Source organism: Bombyx mori, chromosome 11, assembly GCF_030269925.1.
Source record: "Bombyx mori chromosome 11, ASM3026992v2".
Lineage (NCBI taxonomy): Eukaryota > Metazoa > Arthropoda > Insecta > Lepidoptera > Bombycidae > Bombyx > Bombyx mori.
In genome coordinates, this window is record NC_085117.1 from 9484069 (window position 1) to 9506910 (window position 22842).

At 36.7% G+C, this 22842-nt stretch overlaps 1 protein-coding gene and 1 long non-coding RNA gene across 5 annotated transcripts in view; one reads left to right on the plus strand and one right to left on the minus strand.

The window, feature by feature from the left end:
* The window catches only part of LOC101742172 (uncharacterized), a 143284-nt gene that overhangs the window by 77307 nt on the left and 43135 nt on the right, over positions 1-22842 (plus strand). The window lies entirely within an intron of this gene.
* LOC134199681 (uncharacterized) lies at positions 7322-16336 on the minus strand. The gene is made up of 2 exons (XR_009974274.1): positions 16226-16336; positions 7322-7960 (listed from the first exon to the last, which is right to left on the minus strand). It is a non-coding gene; the product is annotated as an uncharacterized LOC134199681 (long non-coding RNA).

Genomic DNA, 22842 nt, shown 5'->3' on the forward strand with positions numbered 1-22842 from the left:
AAACGTATGATACTGAAATTCTCAGAAACGATTTGGCGTGCGAGTAAGATGTGTGATGTAAAAGTAAAGTAACTACTATTCGCGAGAGTCTTTCAGCTCCACTGGTAATTGCTAGACACCAGCCCATTCGTCTTAGACATATCAAAAATAATGTAAATGCAAATCCCCTACTTGCATTAAACTAGTAACTATAGAATTAGCTTGAAGAGCTTACGTATCCATCGAACAGTTAAAATAATAAGCTACTATTTGCCGACTGCGGAATGCGAATTACGTACGGAAACTGATTTCGTTTTGTGGTGATATCTTCGGTCCTTGTAAAACGTTATTTTGCTATAAGGCAATCGTAATGTCCCCTTGAAGAGTTTTCTCCACTTTACGCTATACTACAAAAGGGGATAAATGGTAATTCAATTTATTTTATTACTCTGTTACTGTTAATGGTCATTGTTGTTTTTCGTAGATTTTTGTCTTCCGTAATGCGGTTGTGAGAATTTCAGCATTAGCATTAGATGAAATGTGATGTTTTTTGTTGTTGCTTAAATAGATGGTTGAGCTCACGGTCTACCTGGTGTTAAGTGGTTATTGGGGCTTATAGATATTTACAACGTAAATATCGCCACCTACCTTGAGACAACAGTTTTATGGTCTCGATAATGTTGACTCATGTAGGTATGTGTAGCATTTCATAAAACCACAATTATTTTAGTATCTTATAAACATTAATTTATATTATTTTTTGTGCTGAGATTTAGAATATAGATATAGGATTTTGTGGCATACTTTTTGTTAGTTAGAAAATATGATTGCTATATGTGTATGTGTCTATTTTGTTAAATGTTTTTTTTTTCAAATTGTACGCCATTTAATTATTATTACTTTAATTATACACTTTTAATTTTTTTAATAATTAGACACCATAAGGTCACGCTAATACCGCCTCTCGCCTTAAGACGAGATGATCTAAATTCCAATGAACTATGAAAAATAATTTTATAGTTGAAATTAAACAACGATATTTGTCGACTATCGTTACAATGAATACTACCTTAAGACGATGAATATTATAATTTCGGAAAATAACAAATGTGATTATTCGGTAAAAATAATATATTGATTCATAACATGTGATATGGCGTCGCTCAGTAGAGCAAAAACTGGGCGTCTTTGGCAAGAGATGGGAGGAGTTAAAACAGACTGTCCAAGACCGATGTAAATGGAAGGATTTGATTCGAGCCCTACACCCCAGCAGAGAGTAATAAGATAGAAACAAGAATAAGACGTAATAATACTCGTATATCTATTTTTAAAAAAAAGCCACGCTTAAATAACAAACCTAACTAATGATTAATATTAGGGTTTTTTTTCATTGTGTTGATAGGTACTGGTCAGGATATTAGAGCGAAGTTACAAAATAATTGTATCATCATGAGTTAGTTCTCTGTGTATGCAAAATTTTAGGTAAGCATTCTTAAAAATTTTGAAGTCTACAAAAAGGACTTTCAATTCCGTGACATACAAACAAACGCACATAGACCCCACGCTAATAAAATCGTAAAAAATATTGAATCTTTCGACACTTACATCGACTGAAATGTTACATCCAAATTGGCCTTTGCAGAAAATAGCGTACGTAAGCGCACAAATATTTGTACAAGCACAAAGTGCATTTTATATCGTAATATACATTTGAAAGATGTGTTGATATAATCTCGCTTCTAATGGAGGACTTTCCTAAAGATAATGGCTCGATTTTATCCGCCTCTTCCCTTTGCTTCTGTAAGATACTGTAATCTTGTTTTAAATATTAAATAGCCTCTTATCGCATTTCATCTAATGATATTTTGAATGCTATTTTGTATCTTTGACTTTGAAACGAAATGGCTTTGAAGGTTTTAATTTTATTAGGTGCCTTCAATTGAAAAATATCTGAGAGACCCGAAAGTAAATCTTTAAAATCGTCATCGCCTAAAGGATAAGATGCCCGACAGGTACCAATTTTTCGGATAAAATACGTACTTTACGAATGTTCACGATTGACTTCCACATTGAAGGAAGGGTAATATAATATGTGAGTCTGCACGGGTAGGTACCACTACCCGTGAAGCAATAATGCGTTTCGGTTTGAAGGGTGGGGCAGCTGTTGTACTGTAAAAACAGAGACATAGAACTCATGTCTGAAGGTGGGAGGCGGCATTAACATGGTTGTAGTCTATGGGCTCCGGTAACCTCTTAACACCAGGTGAGTCGTAAGCTCGTCCATTAATAGCATCAATAAAAAAAAGTAAGACGCAATATTTACAGCAAAAAATTACCAATGAATTCGATATAAGTTTATTAATAGATATTTCCAGATCAGTGCTCTGGATGGGCAAACGAATACATTCTCTTTCAATTTTTTTTTGTGTGTCAATTTCGTAGTGCAAGAGGAGTGGCTAATTTAAATGAAGTAAAAGTTTTAGTTTGCGAGCAAAAAATGCATCAATCAAAGCAAGCGTCAGTAGCTGCACTTCTTTATTTGTATTACGGTACGGACGAGTTTAATTAAGAACGGATTGATCGATTTCACTGTAATATGCAGACCGGTGTGACACGTTCGTAGTTTTCTTGTGTTTTTTATTTTTTTATTTACGTATTTATTACACTTCATGCACATTATCGTACATAAGAAAAAATGTCGAAGGCATTCTGTACCGGTCGACTAGGGGTGATGCAGAAAAAAACATACTGTGTATTAAATTGGTAAAATAATTGTACGTAAACCGATGCTTTATTATTATCATATTATTATCATAATATATTATCATATTATACTATGAACTAACTATGAATATTAAAGGAGCAGATAATATAAGATTCATAAACCTTAATCACGTTTCTTGAAACAGAAAATAGCCATCTCGCTTGGCCTCTCTCAAGAAGCTTATCACGGCCTAAATAATTAACATTAGTAGGTGCCTTTACTCATTTTTAAAGGTAGATCAATTATCCTTTGTGGATAAAACAAAAAGAGTTTTCGTTTTTTAGCTTCGAGTGCCTAAACCAGCATTAAATAAGGCTCTCTTACGTTCGCGTACTGTGAGGAATTCTTCCATATCCTCCATTCCCGATCCTGCGGACAGAATGGAAAGCAGTCAACGTCGCCCAAAACACGTCATCTCGGATCCTCCCGATCCACTAACGGTGCTTTTAGGTACTTCAAGCACCGGTCACCGTTCTCGTCGAACCCGTCGCTTGCGACGAAGGGCTCGACGAGTAAATTAACTCTCAGACACAGCCCACTGAGTTTCTCGCCGGATCTTCTCAGTGGGTCGCGTTTCCGATCCGGTGGTAGATTCTGCAAAGCACGGCTCTTGCTAGGGTTCGTGTTAGCAACGTCATCAGGTTTGAGCCCCGTGAGCTCACCTACTAACGTTAGGGTTACGCTGAAATAGCCCCTAAGGCTATCAGATTAGGTAGGAAAAAAAAAAAAAAAAACCAAGTCCTCAGACACAGCCCACTGAGTTTCTCGCCGGATCTACTCAGTGGGTCGCGTTTCCGATCCGGTGGTAGCAACGTCATCAGGTTTGAGCCCCGTGAGCTCACCTACTAGTTAAAGCGACGCTGATATAGCCTCTCAAGGCTATCAGCTTAGGTAGGAAAAAAAAACAAATTACATGCAGCTATTCCATAATCTTGCTTATAAGAAATCACTTTATCGCTGAAACCATATATTATGAGGAATCTAGTCAAGCTAGTCTGAAGAGCGAATGCTATTTTTCTCGTTCCAAATTAGAATAGAAACAAAGATAAACCTACCTTAGGCCGTAAAAGATAAGACTGAATAATGCTTAAAAATGTAATAGGAACTCTCAACGCTTTTCAAACGACATTACTGTAGCCAAGCCATGCTATAAAATGCGAACACTTTCCCGTTTTACCTTAAAAGAATTAAAGAATTGTCGTGCGTATTTTAAGGAGTTCCTACGATTTCCAGACGTTCTTAACGGAAATGTACCGGCAATGCGGTGAAAACATGCCTTGCCACTCACTCTTGGACGTGGACCAGTCGTTTGTCTTGTTAAGTAAAAACGTGGGGTACATAATTCATCTAGATTTTTCAACAATAAAACTCGACATCAAAAGTGACGCTACTTTCGTATTTTTCACTGTAACACATAATGGTTTTTAATACGCTTTTATTAGCTTCAGACGTAATGTATGTAACGGAATCTTTGAACATGATTTTGAACCCCTTCAAAACGTCGGATTAACTCGAAATTTGGTATATATACTTATTAAGAACCGATGACAATTCAATATTAAAAAATTGAAATTCAACTACAAATTGAAAAATAAATAATAGTTTAAAAAGCTAACAAAATACGCTTTTATAGAAAATCCAACTAGAATTACATTTTGTTTTCTATAAAAGCGTATTTTGTTAGTTTTTTAAACTATTATTTATTTATTGTACAAGACAAGAGAACTAAACTACGGTTTGGAAGGTTTCTGGGACCCCCGGAGATCACTGAGAATACCGCCATTCTCCTTGTTGTTAACGAAACAGCAATAACTCCTCCACAGCAGAATAAGACCGGACTGGCTGAAACACGCGGGCTTCTACGGGAGATATTGTATTAAAAATATTTTAAACCATAATACGAAACGATTACAAAGAGCCAATAAATTCGAAAAGTTTCCACAGTAAAAGACCTCGCGTCCATTAACCACAGCCATAGATTTTCTTCCGCGTCCAAATTAAAAGTTCGAAATATAAATAAACTTTTCGTTATCCCGGCAAAGCTACGTGAAGAATAATTTTAATGGACTTTGATAATATCTATTTTTTTAAAACAAAAATTTTCAAGTGTTTTATGAATCTTGTTGCTATTATTTCTATTGCATATTTTATATTATAGTCAATGTTCGTAGTTTATTAAAGATGACCATTACGTAGACATATATAATGGTAAAATTACTATGGAATGCGATATGGGATACGATGGAATACGATCTCAAAACAAAAGAATCTTATAAAAGACCTAAAATAGTTACATAACTCTTCAGAAATTCCAATATAATGACAATCTAAGTAAAAGCTACCGCTTAAATTGACATTCAAACAATGTAATTTAAGTACATAGATATTTGCTTATCTCACAAACTTCCAAGTAGCACTTATGTTTAGTTTAAATTGGTCTGAAACTATGCCATATTGTATTGTATATTAGGTTACGTAAAATTAGATTCCGCTTGTTTAATATTTTCGTACTAGACGACAACCTTTTTTTATTTTTTAGGCATATAACGAACAGATATCGTCCACTGAATTTCTTGCTGGATCTTCTTCTCAGCGAGTCGCGATTCCGACTCGGTGGTAGATTCTGCGTAGTACTGCTCTTGCTAGGGATAGCGTTAGCAAATTCTCTCAGGTTGAGCCCGTGAGCTCATCTACCCGTCCGGGCGTAAATAAAATAACCCCTTAGGTTACCAGCGAGTAGGTAGGGAAAAAAGAAAAACAAGTACCAAGAATTAATCGTTCAGGGAAAGATCCCCGGGAAAAGGCAAGCCAGTCGGAGGCAGCATAAATTGATCGTCAAAGGGTGGATGGACCGCATTACTATCTCGTTCTTCAGGGCGGCACTCCGGTCACCGCCATTGCCGAACACGTCGCTTGCGACGAAGGGCTCGACGAGTAAATTAACCCATATACACAACCCACTGAGTTTCTCGGCGGATCTTCTCAGTGGGTCGCGTTTCTGATCCAGTTGTAGATTCTGCGAAACACTGCTCTTGTTAGGCCCAGTGTTAGCAACACTCCTGGTTTGAGTCCCGTGAGCTCACCTACTCGCCCGGTTACGCTGACATAGCCTCTCAAGGCTATAAGCTTAGGTAGGAAATTGAAAAAGGGCGGCAGCCTCGACATTTAGGACAGCTACGCCATTGTCCAGCCCCGCTACGATTGATATTCTAAGATAACTCCATTACGACCAACATTAAGAAGTCCATTAGGATTCCATTAAGTCATGCGAAATTTGTTCACGAATTATCACTAATAGCAGATTTCAGTACAGATAAGTGAAAGCTTACCCTTCGCCCATGTTCTGGCTTTATTGCATGCTTTATTGAATTCGTTTTATTGCAGAAATACAATGAATTAGTCGATATTCGATGGGATTGGTGGTTTTTGAACTAGGTACGTAGAACTAATCTGAAGATATTGTTCTATGGTACTTCAGCATAGACGCTTAGCTTTCTAGATTTCCATAACCTTAGCCATGAAAATGTATGAAAACTGTTTATTTTTATAGAACACCATCATCATACAGTTATTTCGTATAAAATATTTACAAAAAATCATTAATTATCACTCTTTCTATTAGTGAAAACCATATCAAAATAGGAAGCGTGGATTAGAAGAAGTGGCTTTCTCAATAGAGATAGAGATAGATAGATAGAGATTCTCAATAGAGAGAGCTTATTTTAAATAATATATTTTCTGAAAAATAATGATAATTTAAATGTATAATAATAATTTTAAATATCTATAATGTAAATTTCGTACTAACAGTCGAAGAAAATGATTTCGCTACTTAATTATTATTTATCACCAAAACACGTACTAAATACCTACACACTTACTACATACTTACACATGTTTAATCATTAGAGTGTAAATTTAAATGTGTAATAAATATTTTGTCATTCAAAATACCATACACTTTTATGTATTCTGAATGGTTTTTAAATTATGTACCCTATTCTGTTAAAAAATTTCATTCACTAAACACATACTTTTCAAAGGAACAAATGGGTCATATTAACCACGTTGTCGCGATAAGACACATCGCTATTCCGATATATTTATATCGTTTTAAATTCTCATACACGATTTCATTTATCGTTCAACAAAATAATCTACTTACCGAATGTAATTTGCGCTTTGAATAATTCATGAGCGAGCGGAAAGAAGTTTAATTCACACACGAGTACCTATTTCACTAACAAATGTATCTTTTATATTCAAAGCACTTGCTTTTAGTAGGTGACCCTAATATAGGGATGTGCATTCATTCTTACTAGGCGAATGTTTGGGGTGGGTCAGACCTGATGCGATGAATTTAAATAGATAAGAATCGTATATGGATAATCTGTTTGAATTTATTGGAACGAAGTTCTTTATGGGACGATGCGGAGGTGTAACCTAACCGGGAAAAAGCGTCCGTAACGTAAGATTTTGTTATATATATATATTAGTACCGTACGCTAAAATTTATGAATTGCTTTAAACGTTGTTAAAACTTAATTGATCGTTTACGTTATAAATGAAACACCAAAATTTTCATGTATGTATAATATTTAATATTGTTTTAGATTCCCTTACTCCAGTATAGCATAATAATCAAAACAAATAGAAAGCATAACCTGGTTTCTTTCTCGTTTCTCGTCCACGACTACGTGGTTTGGTTTCAGAATTCCAAGTTCATCATTGACCAGCGAGCCTATATAGCTAGGTATAAGCTAAATTTTGTACAGAACATCATTATTTTAGATTTAACAGAACTATCGTAACAGAAGGCCGAAAATTCCCGAAAAATAATCGGAGTTAGCTGATCAAGCATATGTGATCCGGTGGCCTCTTGTCCATTCAAAATGTACGTGCTTTGGTTTCCAAATGTCCCTTAGCTCTGATCAGCGTTACCCCAGTCCCTTACAAACTCCAAAGCTTTTGTTTTCTAAGTTAGATTGTGTTAGAATTTTCTACGGCACCGCTGACAAGGAAGGGTTGTTTTCATTAATCCGAAAAGTTACAAGGTCCCGATTATTCGGATAAAGTTCTTGCTGATTTCGTGTACCGCTCGTTTTGTATTCGTTCGCTTGATGTCATCGTTTCGGCTTTGTTTACATTTGTTATTTGGCAACGTTGTATTCTCAGTTGGCTTGCGAGGTCGCTGACCGTTGTCTCCGGCTTGGAAACCTATAAAATTTAAAATGGAAATTCGAAGAATGATAAAATGAAAAAAAAATGCTTCTATTCGTGTTTCGATCCAGAATAAAACACGTATCTAGCAGATATAATAACGAGAGTGCTTGTTTTATTTCGCAAATAATAAATAGATAAACTAGAATCGAAATACCCAACCTAGATGTCGATGACAGTACCCATAAATGAATCTCATGAAATCTTTATCACGTACTTAATCAATAAAAGCGGAGCCAATAAACTTGGAAAAGCCACACAATTCTAGATTAATAAAGTCTTGTATTGCACAACATGCTACGCTATGCTATGATATAGCATAGCATCATAGCAATATACAATGTAAGCGATGTAAGGATTCGAAAAACGAACAATGAACTAACTACTTTAAAATGTAAGATTTATTCAGTTTTCAAGTTTTAAACGTAAACCACTTTTACGGATTAATCACGGATTTATTAACCTGTCATTATATTATGTTATTTCCAACGTATGCAATACTTAACAGTGTTCGTGGGCACGGACGAATACGGTGTCATCGGCACTTGAATATTGTGCTAGCTATCGTATAATTAAAAAAAAATGATATTTACCTTTCTTTTCACACAGAAATAACTAATTTTGAGATGTTTGAACTTTATTTTAAATAGGGGTAAAATAAAGTTCATTTGGCTAGGCACAACCATAACAATAAAGAATAGTTTTCGTTTCAGTAACTTTTGTGTATGGTGAACCAGCAATACAAATTGAGGGTAGCGTTCCGATACCGCGTTCGCGACACCGTTTCCTCCCCTTTTTTTTGGTCAGGAGGAAATCGCCGGACTCCACCCTCCACTGGGGATGGTGGGCATGTCGGAGTCGAACCGACTAAAGCCTCTTGTCGCTCAACAACCCACGTCTGAGCCTCGCATGAGACAGAACTCATGAAAAACCAAAGGAAGGAGAGTGAAGCGTTTAATGCGGAGCACATCTCCCATCACCCTCCCCCTCGGGACGCTGTACTGGCGGTCGTCAGCGCCACGAGCACCAACCAGCTCGGTTAGCAGGCTGTCCGAAGCCCGCCTAGACGGCGCCGGTTAGACTGTGTTATCCTGCGGAATACCCCGCTGGGTCAGAACCAGCGTGGGTCGAGGATAACCGGCTTTCCATCGCTCGGATGCTCTTGTGTAAAATGCGTGCAGAGCAGCTTGCACGTCGTCTTCTTAGGCCCCCTTCGCCGGGTCCCAGACCGACATATGAGGGGTACCCGAAACACTTAGAGGGCCAGAGATTGGGTGAAATCCGCCTCTCTGGCCTCCGTTCGACGGCGGCGGGCTTGTGCGTCTCTCACGCGCCTAGCCGCCTCCTCGAGCATCGCCTTCCACGACTTGTCATCGCCGAGCATCGATGCCACAACATTCGGCAACAACAAGTCGTTTCGTATTTTTGCGACGAGGACACGGCCCCACCCCTCCCATGTGGTGCAGGCGCCGAGCGTGTGCAGGAACTCACCGAAGCAACCATACCCAGTGAGCACCCGCATGAGCCGAAAACTGAGGCGTCCTCTATCACGATTCACCCAATCCACAAGGACTGGGCGAATCGCCTCGACGGTCCTACGACCAGCCGAAGGATCGGCCAACCGCCTGGATCATGACTCCAGCATCCGTTTCCCATTAGCTGATTTTTAATAGCGCCACATTATACATTGCGTGGAGTGAAAGAACAATTAGAAGCTAATTTTTATTGTGATTTTTTAACGTTACCATGTAGTTAACATCACGACCTGTCTTCATTTTCAGAAACCTTAATATCGGTATATTCCTTTAATACGATCACATAGCTTTATTAAGACGTTTCGTAAACTCGGTTCATTACTCTGGGTATTTTGCGCGTTGTGGTGTGTTTATGTTTACTTTGGATGTTTTGGCGACAGTCTAGTTATGTTTATCTGTATATATCTTTCTTGGAAATGAACGTTTTTTAATTATCTATGCGTTGATTTTTTTTATATAGCATAGATGGGTGGACGAGCTCACAGCCCACCTGGTGTTATGTGATTAGTGGAGCTCATAGACATCTACAACGTAAATGAGCCACCCACCTTGAGATATAAGCTCTAAAGTCTCAGTATGGTTACAACGGCTGCCCCACCCTTCAAACGCATTACTGCTTCACGGCAAAAATAGGCAGGGTGGTGGTACCTACCCGTGCGGACTCACAAGAGGTCCTGCCATCAGTAATTACGCAAATTATAATTTGAAATAGCTCGATACATTTTAGCGTATGATAGCCACAACTATAATCTATATATTAATACGTGAAGCAAAAACTTTGTATCCCTTTTACGAAAATTGCGCGGACGGAGGAGTTTGAAATTTTCCAAACTTATAGAGAATATAGAGAAGAAGTGCACAATGCTAATATTTTTTTAAAATAATGCATAAAAGATACATTAAATCAATAAAGAAAACATTACACACACTACCATGTATTTGACACACACGCATGCATACTATTTATTGTCAAACTTTTGTTCTTGACGTCTGTGGTCAAATTGAGAATAGGTTAAATATTGTTTGTCTTTTTTAATATTTTTCTATAGTAGCATGTAGTCTTGTCGTTGAAAATACAATCATAATAGTGTAGAAACTTACAATTCCAATTAATTATAGTCGAATTTCGACTACTGCAGGACCTCTAGTTCTTTTGAAATACACAATTTTTTTTATGTCATCGGATCCATAGAAAAACGGAACTTTTTCATTTCGCATAGATCACAAGTGATTTTAACTGGCTTTTTGGCTGTCGGCCGATAGCTCCCAATACACTTTACAGTACTTTCATGAAATGGATGTTTCGATTGAGATGGCGATCCGCATGAAAAATGTGTTACTTTTGATTGGAGATCGATGTTATGTGGCCGAATTCAAATGATAAATATCACAAAATGGTATTGGATCAATAACAAACCTCCTATTTGAAGCGCTTTAGTTAATTACTTGAATATTTTATGTATTTTTTTTTTGGTTAGGTCGACGAGCTTATGGCCCACCTAGTGTTAAGTGGTTAATGGAGTTCATAGACATCAGCAATGTAAATGCCGCTATCGGTCTTAGGACGTGAGCTCTAAGTTTCAGTTTGTATATTTCAACGACTGCTCCACCCCTCAAACCGAAAAGCATTACTGCTTCACGGCAGAAATAGAGAGAATGATGATACCTACCCTACTTACCAGTAAATTTTACTTGGTGATCGAAGTACGCTGGTATAATACTTAGAGAAAGCTGCTACCCATTATCTTAGTTGAAGTAGTAATGTTACCCAGTATTGGTATATCCCATTGCCACAACCTCAATACGCATCTAAGCAATTCACGACAGAAAAAGAGTCAATGATGATACCTACCCCCTTACTTACCAGTAAATGCTATTTGGTGATCGAAGTACGCTGGTATTATACATAAAGAAAGCTGCTACCCATTATCTTAGTTGAAACAGTAATGTTACCCAGTATTGATATATCCCATTGCCACAACCTCAATACGAATCTAAGCAATAAAATAAAAAAAACGTAGAAATAACGGAATTATAGTCGATTAAAACAATAAAATTGCGTCTATAATTTGATGAATAATTAATTTAACAAAATAAAATAAAATTAAAATAGTCAATAATTTAAAGTAATCAAAACATTCGCTGTTATTTGAATATTTTTGATTCATTAGGCTTACCTTCACCTAGTTATTTTATTTTTATGGTAAGCTTTAGTCAAGACAAGGTGACTTGTGATTAGTAACCAAAGAACTCTATTCTATTGATCAATTGTGTAATATAAAATAATTTCAAAAATATAAATTTCAAGAAAAGTTTTGTTTGTAAAAAAGTCGCGTCATTATTTATGAAAATGCAACTAAATATGATTAAACTAATCTGGCGGCACTATTCACCAAGAAAATGTAATATAATACATAAAAATATAATTTAATTTTATCATAAGACAGAATAATAAAGAATATCCAAAGAATGCCATAAATAATAATAACTAAACTTTTTGTTTTCATGTCAGCTGGTGATAAATTACGTACTTTTTCTTGTCAGTTGATGGTTACGTGGTAACTGAGGCCTTTTCGCAGCTCATGTTCGTAGACGGACAGACAAACGGCTGAACTGATTCATCGTTGTCAACAACCATTAACTATGTTTACCGTAAATTTGTACTCGTATTTACGAGGAATATCTCAGGAGCTCAATATATTAAGTATTTACTTGAATCTAGTCAAGGTCTGGTCTGTTTTTTACCTACCTTTTCGCTGGTAGCCTAAGAGGCTATTCTAGATAAGCCGGAACTGGTAGGTGAGCTTACGGGCTCAACCGGAGAGAATTGGCCAACAAATTTGAAGTCGTCGTGGTCTAACGGATAAGACGTCCGGTGCATTCGTATTGAGCGATGGACCTGTGTTCGAATCCCGCAGGCGGGTACCAATTTTTCATAGAAATACGTACTCAACAAATGTTCACGATTGATTTCCACGGTGAAGGAATAACATCGTGTAATAAAAATGAAACCCGCAAAATTATAATTTGCGTAATTTGGTGGTAGGACCTCTTGTGAGTCTGCACGGGTAGGTACCACCACCCTGCCTATTTCTGCCGTGAAGCAGTAATGCGTTTCGGTTTGAAGGGTGGGGCAGCCGTTGTAACTATAATTGAGACCCTTAGAACTTATATCTCAAGATGGGTGGCGCATTTACGTTGTAGATGTCTATGGGCTCCAGTAACCATTTAACACCAGGTGGGCTGTGAGCTCGTCCACTAACCTAAGCATTAAAAAAAAAAAAAAAAAAATAAAAAAAAAACACTTGCCCTAGCAAGAGCACTAAGTACTTCGCAGTATCTACCACCGGATCGGAACCGCGACTCACTGAGATGATTCGGCGAGATCCAGTTTGACTGAAACAGTGGTTACTCTTTCAATCGGTTTATTAAATACGCAGTTTTGTAACCTGGGAGTTGAATTGACAACGTTGGCTGCGTTTGCAACGACAAGGGAGAACAGATGACGCCCGAATCTTTTTATCGTTTCTTTAATTAATTCAGGCGAAATTACTGCGAAGCGTATAACGAGTAAACTAGCTAAGAATGTTTCAAACTCTATTAGACGTTATAATACGACCATAGAGCATATAACAAAAACATTATCAGTACGTTGCTTTTTTTGGCCATCGGAAAAGTTTTTGTTATTTTTTTTACCCTGAGGTTCTACAAGGGGAACCTTATTTGGCCTTGCAAGATGAGCAATGAACTTAGGCGAAGTACGCATGATTAATTTGTTTCTGACGTACGACCGTGTTTTTTATGATTAATAGTTTTTCTCTGAACTTTTATCGGAATTAGAGGATTAGTGTTTGTTTTATTTTCTCTCAAAAATAACGTTATGTCGTTATATTTTATTTCCTTTCAATAAGGTGAATTTAATTATTATTTTTAAGAATTTTGGCAGTGACGTGCGCTATTGAATGTAAACGTTACACCAATTATTTATAGGTTAAATATTAATTACCTATTATTGTAATACATTTGACACAAGCGTTAGAATTTATGAAGATAAATAAAAACGACAACTACTATACAAATAGCAATTATTATTTTCGCATTTAAAGGTGAGACAGAGTCTACGCTGTTTAAAAAGTAACAACATAAAATTATAAAAAACATTGCAAAACATCTCACGTATGCACCTAGCTTTAAACACTGTGTTTTTATTTCAAATCAAAGAACTGTTTGTTGGCAACCCACGTTTCGGCGTAACGAGTTGTATATTCTATCATCACTAATATTAGTATTTTTATAACAGATACCTCATTGTTTTTCGGGTACTTATTAGGAATTCGTTATCAATGTCACAATCATGACTAAGGAACGTTTATGATAATAGCATTTAGTCATTCATGTAACTGTGAATTTACATTAAATAATAAATAGAGACCCAAAAAAAAATTGTAGTCAAATTACACTGAATAACAATAATACATAATATGCCAAAACATGACCTTAATAACATTTTCATGAAATTGGAAATAGTTTAAATTTGTATCGTGGTGTTTCGTAAGAGAGGGTTACTTCGATACTTCTTGAATAAACTATTTTTTTGTTGTTCAAAAGGCCCACATTATCCTAAATATTAGTATAACAGCGATGTTAGGCATCCGCTGTCCTCTGCTGAGGACGCTATACACAAGTGGGGGGGTGGGGAGCAATCCAAACAGGGATGGTACGTTGCAGAAAAAGCTCTGTAAACATAATAGGGATGATCGCAATAGTTTCGGGTGCTTTTAGCAAATTCAGGTTCGGGGTTCAGTTGATAAAAGATGACGGCACCAACTCAATGAGTTCACATGTTACAGGGCACGGATCGTTCATAATCCGCTTGTATAATTTATTTATTTATTTTATTTAAAAAAAAAAGTACTGGCAAATCACAAACATTTAACATTCAAAATAACTTAAACTATTTAATTTATGGCCTGATGCATGTGACAAAATTATTTGTATATAAAAATTTACAGGTCAGTCAAGTGAAGGCGAAAGCGGGTTGTTGCGTACCGTTATTCTGTAAAACCGGTATTAGGTATCTCTTTGTTGATCTTAAAGGGCACGTTGCGAACGAAAGTTCTTTACGTAATGATAATAAGTTATTTACATTTCTCCGTATTGCAGCGTTAAGTTACGCTACAGGATAATTGGGTTTAAACAGTTTTAATAACCAACCAATGCTGCTCGTATTGGATACACGATGTTTTCTCTGGACGTAGTGTTTGTTACACGGTTTAATCGTACGAAATGATGAAATTATGCCAATGTTAAAATTCTGTAGACAGGTGTCAGTTTTGCTAAAGAAATACGTATAATTAAATCAAATCAGAAATTTTCATAAATTTGCGTAAATATGGAAATTCCGCACGGATAGGTACCATGTTCCAGTCAGTTCTAGCCTAGAGATTGGAGCAATCGTAATATAACTTTGACCTCATATCTCAAGGCGGGATTTACGTGGTAATAATCATGGGGGTAACTACTTAAGACTGAGAGTTTGAAGTCGGTGACTATCTGGAAGAATAAAATAAAACAAATCATTTATCACGGTTTAAAAACAACAATTGGTAACTGTAATTACGCAATTTAAATTAAATTTATATAAAAGATTACCGGAAAGCGCAGCGTGGGTAGGATCCAGGTTGCAGGATGCAGATTGCACAGAACCGGTTATTGTGGCGAAACTTGGGAAAGGCCTATGTCCAGCAGTGGACGTATGTGAGCTGATGACGATTTCATTTTACTTACGTGCTGTGCATAAATCAGTATCTAATAGATGAGCTAGTAAATCATATCGTCTTTCTCTCTGTTTATATAAGACCGAAATTACATTAACTCATCATGACACAACCGAAATTATTCGTCTGATAGCGCTTAATTTTGGCATATATACTCTATCTGCGATATAGGCGCGCACGCTAAGAATGATAATAACATGAATCCAGAATGGTTTTTTCATCTACCATCTACACGTGAACAAAGCATGGCCATACCAAAAGATGTAATAATAACCGTCACTATAAGAGCGGTAGTTGTGAACCAGAGAAGATACTTTATGAGAAAACGCGGCGTGTTTCAATCTTCCTAAATAATAAACGTAGCTTTGATAAAACCGCGGGGCAAATACTGAATAAATAATGTATTAAATTGCTTGCAATTAAATTATAAACGGAGATAAATTTGTATGTTTAATTAAATAATTTAACAAGATCTTATTAGTGCATTTATCGAATTATGCGCTAAATAAATTGAGCTTTCTGTGGTAATAAAGGAATTACTTTGTATAGCTACGCTAACACGAGGTTGCTAAGAATATACTCTAACCGATTGATAAACTATAATGATTTAAATTAAATAAAAATAGTAATTACGTATTAAATAAACAAAAATAAATACACTACTAAATTATTTAAACATTTTTAAGCTATTTAATAAAACTAGCTGTATCTACATATTATATTGTAGCATGCATGTCAAAAACCCTTTTAATCAATTGCAATGAGGCTTAGCACTGTACATTGCCAACTGTCGTATTAAATTGTGAAAGCAATACGAAAGTTTATTTTTTGGCAAAATACTATTCTTCCAATTCTTTTAATCTGATTGAGGATTGCTCGTTTTATTTTTCCAATAACCAAATCTTCGGCGAATCCAATCAAAAAATGTATTAATTTACAAACTATCTCACCCTCACGTTTCCCTTGCAATTATATTTTAAATACATTAATGCCGGAATAGTTCCAATTTCATATTGTGTTTATTTATTGTCTAGACGTTTAGTCACTCTACACACTTGTGCAATATTTCTTAAAGTGACACATTTTGTGTCTGTTTTACAAACGTCATTCTGTAGTCATAATTAAAAATACATACATTTACGGCTTAATCTTAGAGTTTTTTATTGTCGTTATATTAATTTCAGACGTTTTGGGAAAACTTTATAATGTATTTGCACGTGTTTTCTTTCTTTACCTTTTCGTTTCTGTAAAGTAGTTTTAAAGTAAACGACTAGTGGATACCGAGGAAAGTACGTCATTCTGTAGGTTTAATTTTTAGTCATCATCATCATCATCATTCTTCTGCCCTTCTCCCAGTCACCTAGGGTCGGCGCAACATGTTTTGTCCTTGTATACTCCTTACATCCTCTATCATATACCATTTCTTCGCTCACTCCCGTCTTACACATATAGTCTTTCACGCAATTCATTAATTTCTTAGGTCTACTTTATCCTCTATAGCCTTCCAGGTTCATAGTTAACACTCTCTTAACAACCTCATTGTCCTTTTGGTCTCATCACATGTCCATACCAAACGCGCATTTCTCAACTTCTCTGTCACAGGTGCCACTTTCAGACTTAACTTTTAGTGTCGTTTACGAACATTTTAGTTAGTATCTGCCGTCGAGATATTGTGTACTACGGTATCTGCAGATTTGTTTTAAACGTTATGTAAGTTTTTTTACAGTATTTTCACGAGTGTTCACCGTTAACTGTCCGTTTACATTGTATTTATCTGTTTAGTGGCGTGGTTGACTAAGGGCTATTCGTTTAAATAGTATAGGCAAAATGAGTATTTTTTGTCTGCAAAATTCAAAAAGTTTTTTAATGCGTTTACAAAGCTAATCAGGATTCAGATACGTGTTATTGGATAATTAGTTTAGGATTAGAGGGCGCTTACACTTTCGAGGTTCATTTATGAGCATTGCTGACCACTCACCAATAGATGGACAGTGTATTCGTGTGCCTTTTAATGCAATAAAAACGTATAAAACACATAAAGTATTTATTCAACACAACTTGAACTGTATCTGTGGACTGATAAAATAAAAGTTCCAAATTTAAATCTCTAAGTCGAAATATCCTTAATTGTTTTGTTTCTTTGACGAGGGTTAGAAGGTAGACCGCAGTTCCAGTTCAGTAGAACGTGACCCAAAATACCCAAATCCCGCGAAATCGGAAGGTTTAAATCAATTTCTAAATAGGTTTTGTGTATAAATACGACGTATACATGAAATAGAACTTATCTATTTAAATAAAAATGAATTGCTGTTCATTAGTCTCGCTAAAACTCGAGAACGGCTGGACCGATTTGGCTAATTGGGGTCTTGAATTATTTGTGGAAATCCAGAGAAGGTTTAAAAGGTAGATAAATATGAAAATGATCGGAATTAAATAAAAATAACGATTTTGTTGTTTTACGTTTATTTTATACAAAAGTTTAGGTCTTTTATTTATTGAGGCACTACGAAGTCTGCCGGGTCAGCTAGTAAGCAATAAATATTAGGTAGTGGTATGATGGACGCGATATTCGATCATGTTGATTTAAAATAAGGGTTTAATTGAAGTGAAAAGTTAAAGGTTTTCTACAGAGAAGTATAATTTTCGATGAAAATGTGACTTCGACCATTTATCTTGTTATAGGTATGTATCTGTGGACTCCGGGTAACTATATGACAGGTGATCCGTGAGTATGTTAATCTACCTAGTTCTGAAAAATAATAATAAAAAAGTTCAAATAAAAAACAAAAAAAATATTATTATGACACATCGAATCCATTTTAGATTTTCGCTGAACTTTTCATCAGCCCGATTGGCTGAAAATAGTTTAAAAAAAAATGGGAGCACATAAAGCGCTTTTGTGTCGCTGCCTCTGACAGATATTCAATTTCTTTTTTATTATGAACACGATCGACTGGAATAAAATTTTGAACATTTTGTTTGAACTCGCTGTTTCGTATTTATTTAAAACGTATGCGGATTGTTTTCATACTAATTTGGCGCTATTTGACAAAAACAAACATTCGACCGTTTTTTTTTTTTGTTGGTCAGGAGGAAATCGCCGGACTTCCGCCCTCCCCTGGGGATGAAGGGCAGGGCATGTCGGAGTCGAACTGACTAAAACCTCCTGTCGCTCAACAACCCGCGTCCGAACCTCGCATGAGACAGAACCCATGAAAAGGCAAAGGGGGGAAAGTGAAGCGTTTAGTGCGGAGCACATCTCTCCCATCACCCTCCCCCTCGGGACGCCGGACTGGCGGTCGTCGGCGCCACGACCACCAGCCCTCTCGGTCGGCAGGCTATCCGGAGCCCGCCTAGATGGCGCCGGTTAGAATGGGTTATCCTACGGAAAACATTCGACCGTAGCACGCTTTTTTGTATTTGATGTCATTGAACCGAAAAATATACATAAGTAATTGATCGTTGTGATGAAATAAAATATTGAAGTGACGTTTTATACGAAACAGCCAGCAATCCGCCTCGTAATCGCACGGGTGTTTCAGGATATTGTGCTGAAATAAATTACTGTAATTTAAAACCTATTAATTATAATTTTAACTTTTACCAAAATTGACTCAATACTGCAGTACTTACGGCACATTACCTAATGTTGCGCAGCCTACGGAGTTTCTTGCCGGATCTTCTCAGTGGGTCGCGTTTCCGATCCGGTGGTAGATTCTGCGAAGCACTGCTCTTGCTAGGGTGAACATTAGCAACACTTCCGGCTTGAGCCCCGTGAGCCACACGTCAAGGCGAAGCTGAAAGAGCATTTCAAGGCTATCGGCATAGGGTGGGAAAAAAAATGTTGCGCCAAATGTCGTAGGTTCCCACATCGGGCAAACATTCGTGTGGTGAACAGGTTTGTTTGGTCATTGTCTGGATGATTTTTATCTTTATATGTATATGTTTAAGCACATATTATTATAACGTCAGTATCTGGCACCCATAACACAAGGAACCCTAATTTGGGGCCAGATGACCGAGCGTGATTTGTTTTCAGTTATTTATTACGATATTTTTATTTATTTATTGCCTTTGTAGGCAGACGAGCGTACGGCCCACCTGATGGTAAGTGGTTACCGACGCCCATGGACTTCAGCAATGCCAGGAGCAGAGCCAAGCCGCTGCCTACCGATATATATGTTATTAAGATTCAATTTCATATTTTATCCTTCAAAAACAACGAACAATCCACGTAAATTTTCAGCATCTAATGCATCCTCTCAGAGGAATAGGTTTGCAAAATACCGACAGGCGGGTACTTTATATCTCAACAGAAAAGGGTATATGAATTTGCGCTCTTCTTTGAATATATCTTATATACAACCGTTTATCCATTATTTTACACCTTTAGACTTGAAATTTTAGGAAAATTCTTCCATAATGAATGCCTACATCATTGAGGAATAAAAAAAATACGTCTGTATCCTCAGCGACCTAACCTTTGGTTTGATGAAATATTCCGTCAGTTTAATTGTATAGATTGTCAAATTCTTGTTTAAAAATTCAGAAATTTCTTATTACTTACCCGGAATCTCTCGTGAATACCCTATTTAATACCACAGCACGCAAACGGACCCTGTAGAATACTAATTTTTATTTCCCCACAAAATATATACACAACTAAAAACAAAAGGCAATCGGCTTCTATCTCATTACTAACTCAAGGCGGTTGCCAGCCCGAAGCTTCTATCTCCCGAAATTAAATTACCAGAAAGATTTACCGCCTCTCGTTAAATATAATTACCTAACAAATTTAAGGGAATATAGTGGCAACACCGTTATGCTTTTATTTTTTTCTCTTGTTGTTTGGCTTGACGCAGGGTCTTGATGTCATTGCTAATTTTTCTACGCCTACTAAATGCAACGTGACATAGTACAGTCGTTGATTCTGGATTTTGTTACAACATTTAATATTCATGAAAACTTTTAATGAACTTTACGCAAGTAAAATAACGTGAATTTTGAATAACACAAAGTGAACGTCTCAACAACTTAAGAATGCTCCTGTCACCAACAATCAGGTTCCTACCTATATTTCAGACCTAAAATACTAATTAATCACTATCAGAAAAAAATATATTATTTTTTTGGTTTAGCTTTGTGTAAGAAAACAACAGATTTTGTGACAATTAGTTTTTTTTTTATGATTGAAAGATTACTGGTGGCCCGGAGGCCTTTCCAGTTTCACCAGGACACGTGGGCGAGCAAAGGCTCGGCCAGGAGGGGTGGGATTTGCTAATAGCTACCCGAGCGCCTCCGAAGGAGACCTAACAGCTCAAGAGTAGCTGCTTCGCGAATGAATCTACTACCGGATCGGAATCGCGACCCGCTGAGAAGATCCGGCGAGAAACTCAGCGAGCTGATTCATGGGTTAGGTTGCACGGCGAACTCTTTGTCGAGTTCGGCGAGTACGGTTATCGAGGTCCCTAAGCCTACTCTTAGTGTTAGAGCTGAAGGCGTCTAATGCAAAGGTTATTGGATCTGATGGATCCGTAAGGACGTGTAATGTGACAATTAGTCGAATCGATACGATTATATTACATTTTTACACACTCTCCGATGTTTCGAATAATTCGAAATCGACATAATGCAATCGTTTCTTTATTCGTTAAACCTTAAAAGCTACGAAATTATTAAGAAAAAAAAAAACAATTTGCAGAGCCGCCGCTATAACGAAACATCTAGATGTAACGAGCGGCAACATCTGTACCGAATTAAGACATTACAAGTCACCAATCTGTATAATTCATCCGTTTATTTATTTTACATACACATTTTTTTTTTTGGTCTAGGATAAATGAGAGACCGAAGTTTCGATTATATTGTAAGCTCTTAAACGATATACGATAGAGATAAATAAGTAAGATGTTCGACCAATCCGTTGGGGATAAAATACCATCGATTTTATTAACAAGTTCCTTATGGGACGATGCGGAGGGGTACCTTAACCGGGAAAAAACGTCCGTAACGAAAGATTTTTATTAGTAATGCACACAGTGTACGACCTAATTACGGCTTTTGTAATAATGTACAAAAAATAACATATTCGTTATAATTAATTGACCACGATCTCAAAGCGTTCGTTTGCGCAATACACTAGCTCTTATGCAAACAACCGTGAATGAAGTGTACCACAATAAGTTTGTACGTTACCGAATGACCGTGGGTTGTTGCGAAACCTCTAGTTTTATTTTCTTTATACCTCGAATAGAACTTAAAATTAATATTTTTATAAAGGAACTTCGTTCCTATCCGTTGTCCCACGACACCACATCTTTTTTTTATCATGCCACTTCATCGTGGATGCCGTTCATTAATATTTGTTAGGTAAGTATTTATTTAGAAAAAATGTGATGCAATTTTTTTTTTCTTTATAGTATTTTTTCCAACTTTATTTGAACATGTTCAGTTCAGGCTGTAGTATATTTGGTCGCTGATCTTGATACTGAGTATGCTGCTAGCTCACACGGTTGGACTACCAAACTAGTGGTAGGAACAAAAATAATCTGGACCCACAAAATTTTACCGAGGCGAACTACATACACTACCTACACTTAATATTTCCGTCCCTCCCAAAAGCCATTGTAACCTTGTCGAATTCAGAATATTTTGTAAATAGCGCGATGCACAATGGAGATTTGAACTTTTCCACGTAAAGGGTTATTTTTGTAAGGGCTATGTAAACAATCCGGTGGGTACGCGACAATCCTTCGGCTCCGGAAGCTGACGCGTTAAAGGCGTAATATCCTGCCTTTGGGTTCTCTGTTGACTCTGTCGAGCGAAACCATGAAGCTGTTATCTGAATCGATTCTTTATACATTACAAGATTAGACAAGAGTTTAATTATTTACTCTTTGTTTAAATTTACAACGGATATGGATTAAAATATAGTTTTTATAATTAAGTACCGAACCAAGATGTGCTTAGGCTCTTATCGCCACTATATTTCGGAATTGCGCGAGCAGTATTGGGATATGAGGAAGTACAAGACAGGGGAATAATATAAAAGAGCCTGAGATTCGAGGTGTGGCGCAATTGTTTTCGCAGCCGCAGCAATTGTTACTATTTAAATATTTATAACGGCTACTTAACACGATTTTCACGTTTGATTAGTTTGGACGACTCTAGAGTCTTTCCGTTTTTTTTTTCATTTCTAACCATAAGGTCTATTCCAACTACTCACGGATCGGTAGTGGGTTACGGGTTCAACCTGAGAGAGTTTGCTGATACGGGCCCTAGCAAGAATAGTAAGTACTTCGCTGAATTTAGCACCGGTTCGGAATCGCGACCCACTGAGAAGATCCGGCGAAAAACCCAGTGGGTAGGTAGTCTTGATCACGGGTACGTAATCATGGCTCTTGAAATGGTGCCGAATTATGATAGTTATCTAAGAAGAACAGAAAGAAGTGATTAAAGTGTTAAAAGTCGCATTAATAACGTTTAACAGAACTTTGCATGACTACAATTGAACAACACAAACAAAGTTTCATTAAGACACAAGTTAAGTACAGATTAGGGCAAGTAA